Below are 7,293 nucleotides of genomic sequence, written 5' to 3' on the forward strand. Positions count from 1 at the left end.
AATTCTGTGTTCTGTAAAATGATGCTAATATTTGTATAGTAGAAATGTAAGCCACTCATGAGCAAGGGCCACCTCTGCAGAGGTGCCAAATATGTAGTTGGTGTTCAGTGTCTGTTGAATAGCTTGAACCTGTCTCACAAATGTGTGCTGAGGAACAACTCAATGTGCAAAGAGCAGGGGGAGCCCGGACTAATGTGGCTCAGTGGATTGAGCGCCAGCCTGCAAACCAAAGGGTTGCCGGTTCGATTCCCAGTCAGGGCACATGCCTGGGTTGAGGGTCAGGTCCCCAGTAGGGGGCAAGCGAGAGGCAACCACACATTGATGTTTCTCTCTCTCTTCTTCCCTTCCTCTCTCTAAAAATAAATAAATAAAATCTTTAAAAAAAAGCAGGAAGAGAGGGAGTATTAGTCCAAAATATGTAGCTGGTTTTCTTATCTATGGGAAATGTGCATTTAGGTTAACAACATGTAGTCTTTTTTGCTATGGAATAATATCCTTCAGAGCTTAGAGTGATACAAAATGAATTAAATTGCCCTGCACATAAAAGAAGGAAAAAAATTAGATTTTATCAACCTCAAGGAGGACATAGGAGCCTGGAAATGGAAAGGAGGGGGAGCTGCACTCTCTGTATGTTGAGGGGCAGAAAGTGCCCAACAGTGATGGGAGTGGGACCTAGGAGAAGGGGCAGTTAGGCCTTTCCTGGTCATGGGAATGGGTGAGGAAATGTGAAGCACAAGGAAGTCTGATGTCCAACTTTAAGCTGATAGCTATGCTGTGTGGTATGATGTAGATGACTAAAGAGGTGGTAGGTACTCTTAGAAGGAAACCATTACTATCCACTCTTAGCCTTATCTCTGAATTTTGGAAAATTCAGAGGCACTGATTTTGTATAGTTCGGGGGAAGGGGAATGTGTTGGGAGAGGATTGGTAGTGAGAATATCCTGGGCTTTTCATTTAAACTCCAGAGGTCTGAGATCTTGGATCCCCCAAGATTAGGCAGTTTCATTACCTGACAGTCTGAACAGAGCTGCCTGGTGATAAATCAGCTTTTCATTTTTCCCCTTAGTTGACATGTAGTATCTACACAATCTCAGGTATTTGCCTGCTGGTCTGTGGATGCTGGAAACCATTCTGGAACTCAATTACCTAACTTCTTCAGAGTTTATGGGTAGATGCTGAAGGTCAAAATATTCCAAGAGTTAAAAAGGAGAAGGAGGGAGGAAATTTCTCTGGTCAAACATTGAAGATTGTGAAGGGCTTTGTGTTTTGTCTCCTGATAAGGTTTCTCCCTGTCCTCTGATTCCCAGGACATAAGATAAGTTTGATTATAGTATTGGGTTATGAGGGTAGTGTCATTGAGAGGATGTTGGGGAGGTTTGGCTTTGAAAATCTTTGGGAATGCCTCTCTGAGGGACTTAGACTGAATTTTTTGCCCAAGACCCTTGAATCCAGTATCTCCTAATGTTCTGAACCTGCATTCCTTTAAAGTTATGCCATGACTCCAAAAGCTACTTAAAATGTTGTGGAATTTTAAATGGTGGGGGTTGATACAGAGGGTAGATGTAACATAGGATGCTCCATGGGGAAGAAATTATATGAAGTCTTCCAAGTAAGAGAAGGCAGGTCACATCTGCTAATAGTTGTGTTTTGTTTGATTGGAATATGTAGGTAGTGTTCAGAAAAATAGCAAGAAAAAGGTAGAAAGCTAGTCAGGGCTAGATTTTGGTAAAGCCTTGAAATTAGGGTGAGGCTGTTCTTGAAAGAGTAATCTACAATCATTGTCATGAATACCTCCCTTGCCATTCACATCTCAACCCACTTCAATCAGGAAACTGCTGCTGGCATAGACTCCCATATAACAATGGCTTAAATAAGATATACATGTATTTATCTCACTGAAAAGAAATCTAGAATTAGGCAGTTCAAAACTGGTAGGGTGGAACTATGAAATAGAGATCCAGGTTCTTTTTATTTATTTATGTTCACAGAGAGGGTAAGGAAAGGAAAAACAAGGGAGAGAAACAGCGATGTACGAAGAGAAACATTGATTGGTTGCCTCTCCCTAGCCACCACTGGAGACCTGGCCCGCACAACCCAGGTATGTGCCCTGACTGGAAATTGAACAGGTGAACCTTTGGTTCACAAGCCTGTGCTCAACCCACTGACCCATACCAGCCAGGGCTATTCCAGTACCTCTACTCCATCAGGCAGTCCCCACACCATTGTTCATGTCCATGGGTCACGCCTGTAAGTTCTTTGCCTACTCCATTTTTTACACTGTACTTTACATCCCCATGGTTATTCTGTAACTACCTATTTGTACTTCTTAATCCCCTCACCTATTCACCCTTTCCCCTAGACACCCCTCCCATCTGGCAACCATCGAAATGCTCTCCATATCCATGATTTTGTCTCTGTTCTTCTTGTTTACTCAATTTTTTAGATTTAATTGTTGGTAGACATGTATTTTTTGCCATTTTATTGTTTATAGTTTTGATCTTCTTTTTCTTTATAAGTTCCTTCAGCATTTCATACAATAATGGTTTGGTGATGATGAGCTCCTTTAGTTTTTCCTTCTGTGGGAAGCTCTTTCTCTGCCCTTTGATTCTAAATGATAGCTTTGCTGGGTAGTGCAATCTTGGCTGTAGGTTCCTGGTCTTCATAACTTTGAGTATTTCTTGCCAATCCCTTCTAGCCTGCAAAGTTTCTTTTGAGAAATCAGATGACTGTCTTATGGGAACTCCCCTTAGGTAACTATGTGCTTGTCTCTTGCTGCTTTTAAAATTATCTCTTTATCTTTAACCATTGGCACTTTAATTACGCTGTGTCTTGGAGTGGGTCCCTTTGCACACATCTTGTTTGGGATTCTGTGCTTCCTGGACTTGCATGTCTATTTGCTTCCCCAAATTAGGGAAGTTTCCTTTCACTATTTTTTCAAATAGATTTCCAATTTCTTGCTCTCTCTCTTCTTCTGACATCCCTGTGATACAAATGTTGGAATGCTTGAAGTTGTCCCAGAGGCTGCTTACACTATCCCCATTTTTTTAATTCTTTTTCCTTCTTGTGGTTCTGATGGGTTGTTTCTTTCTTATGTTCCAAATTATTGATTTGATTCTCAGCTTCATCCACTCTATTGTTGTTTCCCTGTAAATTGTTCTTTATTTTAACTAGTGTATCCTTTATATCTGACTGGATATTTTTATGCTATTGAGGTCCTCATTATGTTCCTTGAGCATCCTTATAACCAGTGTTTGAACTCTGCATCTGATAGATTGCTTATCTGCATTATGTTTAGTTCTTTTTCTGAAGTTTTGGTCTATTTTTTTCTTTTTTGGCCATATTTCTTTGTCTGGCAATGTACCTGTGTTTGTCTCTGTGTATTACTGTGCTTTTGGACCATAAGAGACACATAGGTTTTAGAGGAGGAAATTAGGGAAAAATTTTGAAGCAAAAAATGTGGTAAAATATTTAATAACATAAATAACATAATATTTCATCAATGTAAATGTAAACAGAACTCAACAGCAGCATTAACAACCATTATATTCCTCCCAAATTTGGCGGGGGGGAGTACGTCTTATAGTCTGAAAAATGGTAAGTAAAGCTGCTATGACTGCCTGTTTTGGTAGCATAGCCTAATGTAGTAGGTGTCCTATAGGGTCCAGTGGCACAGCCTCTTTTATCACTCATGCTGGTATTCGAGGTGCACCCTTCCTGTGGGCTGAGTACACCCTGCTCTTGTAGTTGAGCCTTGGTTGCTGTTGGCAAGTTAATGGTAGGAATTTACTCAGGCCAGTCAGCTTCAAGGACTCTTTATGAACACTGACCACCAATCTCTACCCTCTGTGGAGGATCAGCTGTGTAGGGACAGGGTGGTGGCACTCCAACATGGTCTGTAGCTGGCTACTAGGTACACAGGCTCTGGGGTTTCCCAGGTGGTACAGGCCAGTGTCAGCCCCCACCTGTGTTCTGCCTGGGGCCACCCTGCATGAGCCATGAAGCAATCTGAGATGGCTGCTACTTGAGCTGGGCTTAGAGATTCCCAGGTGAAGTCAGCCTGTGAATCTAGGTGGGCTGCTACTAGTGCTGGGTCCATAAGTTGGGCGGGATGGAGCCTCAGGGGATCTCCAGAGGGGAGTTAACAGTGTTAGCTGGGTTGATGGAGTCTCAGATATGGCATCTGCCTGCCGAATCTATGGCTCTCTGGAGGGAGGGTTCAGAAAAAGGACAATAGCCTCTGCCCACCCTTTGTCTTGGAGAAAGCTGTCTGCCAGCTCCTGCCTTGATGCCATACACTTCAGTTTCTCCCTGTATGCCACTGGTGCCTTTCAAACTGCTACCTTGGTGCCGGAGCTAAGAGGGAGTGAGTCTGGGTTAGTCTATGTGTGGGTTCTTTTAAAGGAACTGCTTGGGACTCCAGGAGTTTCTTCCACCAACTCAATCCTCACTGGTTTTTGCAGCCAGAAGTTATGGAGATTTATCTTCCTGGCACTGGAACCCTGGGCTGGGAGGCCAAGTGGAAGCTGGAACTCCTCACTCCCAGATATCCCTTCCAAATTTTTATCTGGCACACATGGATGTGGGACCAGCCCATTGTGCATCTCTGCCCCTCCTACCAGTCTGGATGGATGTGGTTTCTTTAATTCTGTAGTTGTCAGAGTTCCATTCAACTCAATTTCTGATGGTTCTGAATGATGGTTATTATATAGTTTAGCTGTAATTTTGATGTGGTTGTGCGAGGAGGTGAGCCATATTTACCTATGCTGCCATCTTAACCAGAAGTCAAGATCCAGGTTCTTTTTAGTTTACTTAGTTTACTGCTCCACTATCCTTAGGGTGTGACCCTTGTCCTTATCACTTTAATTCTAGCAGGCTATGTGTCCAATCAAAAAGTTAGATGTTCTATTACCAAGGAAGAAAAGGAGAATGGATATTGGGGTAATCAGCAATCTATGCTACAAATCTCTGTATTGAACTTATCCCCTCCAAGGTCACCAGAGACCAGAGCGCCACCTGATTGTTAAAATGCCTAGACATTTTTTCACTTCTTGGTAGCATTCAACAGTTCTGACCTCTCCTTCCTTTTGAAACATTCTTTTCCCTTTGTTTGGTGACAATACTTTCTCGTGATTTTTTCCCTTTCTCCTTGGTCACTACTTATCTGTTTCTCTCATGGGCTACTTTCCCTCCAACTATGTTGTGTTTACTGCTGGTCTCCAGGGCTCTTCCCTGGGCCCCGTCTAAGGCTACACATTCTTCCCAGGTGCTCTTGCCCTTTCCCATAGATTAAAGAACCATGCATATACTGAGGATTCCTAAATCTATAACCTCAGGCCAAACCTCTTTACTGAATTTCAGACATGTATATTCAACTGCCTGTGGGACATTTCCATTTGGATGTGCCAAAAATACCTCAAAATCAATGCTCAGCTCTCCCTACATTACTATTCTTTATATCAGTGAAAGGGGTTACCATCCAAACATTTGATCTCTCATGTCATATTCTCAAAAGTTCCCTTCGACACTTTCCTCACCCCTTTTTCCACATCCAGTTATTCATAAAGTCCAGTTGCTTTTTATCTCTTTAATGCCTCCTGGATTCAATTACTTCTCACCAACTCCACTGCTACCATTCTAGGCCAAACCATAATCATTGCTTATCTGGATGTCACTCTTCCTCTTTCCAGGAAATAGTCTGATCCATGCTCCTTATGGATTAGGCAGCTAGAATGTTCTCTCTAAAACATAAATCTATGTCATTCTAAGCCTAAAACCCTTCAATAATTTCTCAGTGCACTCAGGATCAAGACAAAAGTCCTTATCTTGGCATTTAAGGGTTGCCATGATTTGGAAGAGATAGGAATTTGGGGTACTTAAAACTGGAAGAAAAGGAGGGGCTGTGAATTACTTATGTGCATTTATGAGATAAACATGCCATTTCAAATAAATGGGAGGATGGAAAGATGGACTAATTTGCAAACAGATAAGAGCCTGATTTTGGAAAAGAATTAAGCCGAATCCTTACATAAAACAAATTTTGCAATGATCAAACTTTTAAGTGTAAATAATAAAGCCATAAAAGTGTTTGGAATAAACAGATGCACCCCTATGTTTATTCTAAGTACTTCTATGGTTTATTTTTTGCATTTAAATCTTGGATCATTCCAAAATTTGTTTTCTATAAATATTGATATGGTGATTGCCAGAAGAAAAGTGGGGTGAGGGGAGGTAGAAGGTGTAGGGGGGATAGTGATAGAAGGAAACTTGGATTGGTGAATACACAATATACAGATGATGTATTATATAATTGTACCCCTGAAACCTATATAATTTTATGAACCAATATCACCCCAATAAATTCAATAAAAAGTAATAAAAAGAATGATGAAAAAAGTGCTTGGAATAAAACAGAGGTTGTTATAATATAAAAGTGTAGAAAGCATCTCTAAGCATGAAGGAGAATCCAGTTGTAATAAAGGTAAAGCTGATACATTCTCTATATAATAATTAAACCCTTTTGTATAGCAAAGATTATAATAAATAACGTGACAAGTATTTGTTATATATGTGACACATAAACATATGTGATATGTTAATTGGTGGGAATGTTATTCCATGTATCTTTTCCAGGGTAAGTTGACAAATTTTGTATCAAAATGGAAGACTTTTTTGTGGCATTTGAGTCAGCAAAAACCCGCATAAATAACAACAAGAACAACAACGAAAGCCCAATACAAGGGTGTCCCTTGTAGCATTGTTTGTAATAGTAAAAAACAAATGAGAACAATCTGAATGTCCATGTATCCTGGATTGGTTAAATAAATTGTGAAACATCTGTACAAGAAAAGATTATGCAACTGTCAAGAAAAATGTGCAGTAATGAAAACCGATTAGAATATATAAGTGAAATAAAACCAGGTCACAGGGCAGTAGGTACAGTGTACGGTTTGTGGGCAAAAAATGCAAATTAGTATATGAATAGAAAAAATCTGGAAGAACGTATATCAAAATGTTAGTAGTGGTTATTTCTAGGGGATGAGATAAGGGTGGCCTTTCATTGGCATGTTACATATTTCTGCAGTATTTGAATTTTCACAACAACAACACATTACCTTTGTAATAAGAAAGAATAAAGATAGAAAAATAAATAAATTAAATGAATGAATCGTTTTTGAGGAGGTGGTTTTGTTTGGAAATGCTTCAGACTGAGCCTGGTACAGTGGCATAAACACGAGCTTTGGCGTCAGACAGCCCTGAGCGGGGCCTCATTGCCCCACCCCCGAGGAAGGAGAA

The sequence above is a fragment of the Phyllostomus discolor genome, chromosome X (genome assembly GCF_004126475.2).
Source record: "Phyllostomus discolor isolate MPI-MPIP mPhyDis1 chromosome X, mPhyDis1.pri.v3, whole genome shotgun sequence".
Classification (NCBI taxonomy): Eukaryota; Metazoa; Chordata; class Mammalia; order Chiroptera; family Phyllostomidae; genus Phyllostomus; species Phyllostomus discolor.